The sequence below is a fragment of the Schistocerca piceifrons genome, chromosome 5 (genome assembly GCF_021461385.2).
Source record: "Schistocerca piceifrons isolate TAMUIC-IGC-003096 chromosome 5, iqSchPice1.1, whole genome shotgun sequence".
Lineage (NCBI taxonomy): Eukaryota > Metazoa > Arthropoda > Insecta > Orthoptera > Acrididae > Schistocerca > Schistocerca piceifrons.
The window spans coordinates 480,681,528-480,683,376 of NC_060142.1; the positions used below are offsets into that span (position 1 = coordinate 480,681,528).

Below are 1,849 nucleotides of genomic sequence, written 5' to 3' on the forward strand. Positions count from 1 at the left end.
CGTTAGATCAGAAGTCCGACACAGTTCCGTTAGTTCACTTAGTTCAGCTCAGGCTCCAGTTTGAACTGTGTCAGACTGGTAGACCAAATTCGCTCCAGTAGTTCACTTATCTTAGTTCAGGCTCCAATTCCGACCTTCTCCTCCTTAGAGCCCTGTTTACACTTACTACATAGTTTTATTGTTTTTGCACACTTTATTTACTGTACCCTTATCTAAATATTTTTTTCGCATCATAAGAATTCATTTTTGTTAACAGTTAAATGAGTTTTTCCTTTTGCCGGACCCTGTCAGAAAAGAAACGCCAGATAAACACTCTTGGTGACAATGCGAATATTTTAATTTTTAGAGTTTCCCACTACCCAACTTCCCAAGTAAAGGCTTGGGTTATAATTAAATGCATTCAGCCCTTCCTAATTAAAAGATTGCACGTGCAAAAAAAAAAAAAAAAAAAAAAAAAAAAAGAACACTTATTACAAATACACACACTGGATCTGTTCCTAAAGTTCATTTAGTTTTTGCAGGCGATAAATTTAGCTGCAAATTTATTAGTTAAAGGGTTTTTCTCAGGACTCTTATTTATTGGTGCTTTAACAGTAAAAATGAACTATGTAGTTTCTTTTTAACTAGTTCGTCGAACTACTTCCGTAAGAAGAATTTGTGGATTTGGCAACTTAAGGGTGTAATTTGTGAGCATTTTGCACTGTTGCTTAAGAGTAAAATGAACAATCTTCACTTTAGCAACAAGAATCACAGCGAATAATCAACTGACATACATTATACCAACTTGAATCATTCATTTTTCAGATGTTGGTAGCTCCCATTTTATCACAAATCTCTGACACGCATCGCTCTCGTAGCGAAGTTGGAGTACAGTTGAGTGCGATACGTGTTAGAGTGAGGATTTTGCGAAGCATTTTGGAAATATGTTGCTAATCGCGATTCGTAAAGTTAGTTCCGATAATTTTCTAGACACATCTCAGTTTGTTTGTAAATAATATTGGGTTTTAATATTAATTATGTCTTATATGGTTTAAGTATTACGTTAGGGAATGTTTTTGTGGGAACTTGTTGAAAGATTTCTTCCATTGTTCAAATCATACTTCAGAGACTGTTGCATATGTTTGTTTTGCCGCAGGTCAAAAAACGCGGATTGAAGAATGGCTAAATGAAGCTAAATTTATGTCTCATCACAGTTTAAATAGTTACCAAAAGAATTTAAATTGAAACAAAATGACTTCCTTCAGGATAACACATCGCTCGACTAGAGTGGCCAGCATGTTCTCTAGACATGAACCCTATAGAACATGCCTGGGATAGATTGAATAGGGCTGTTTATGCACGACGTGGCCCACCAACCACTCTGAGGGATGTAGGCCTAATCGCTCTTGAGGAGTGGGACAATCTGGACCAACAGTGCCTTGATGAAGTATAAGAGGTACCGGTGTGTACAGCAATCTGGACCACCACTTCTGAAGGTCTCGCTGTGTGGTGACACAACATGCAATGTGTGGCTTTCATGAGCAATAAAAAGGGCGGAAATGATGTTTATGTTGATCTCTTTTCCAATTTTCTGTACAGGTTCCGGAACTCTCGGAACCGAGGTGATGCAAAACTTTTTTTGATGTGTGTATGATGTACAGCATTTGCTACGGTTATCGTCAGAGGAGCACATCGAAGACTTTGATGACATGTCAGTAATGACACCTATAAGCATGTCCCCACTGGCTGTAATGCAGTGGAGCCTGGTAATGCACGGAGTATACGAAAGGAGCGGCACTTAGCCCATATTCGACCTACAACGAGTCAGACACACGTTATCGGCAGAATCAAGTGCTGCAATATGTACGAC

At 38.6% G+C, this 1,849-nt stretch overlaps 1 long non-coding RNA gene across 1 annotated transcript; it reads left to right on the top strand.

The window, feature by feature from the left end:
• The first annotated feature begins 834 nt into the window (after window positions 1-834).
• On the top strand, window positions 835-1,235 carry LOC124799293. Its single transcript, XR_007017009.1, has 2 exons — window positions 835-947; window positions 1,136-1,235. It is a non-coding gene; the product is annotated as an uncharacterized LOC124799293 (long non-coding RNA).
• Window positions 1,236-1,849: the final 614 nt, after the last annotated feature.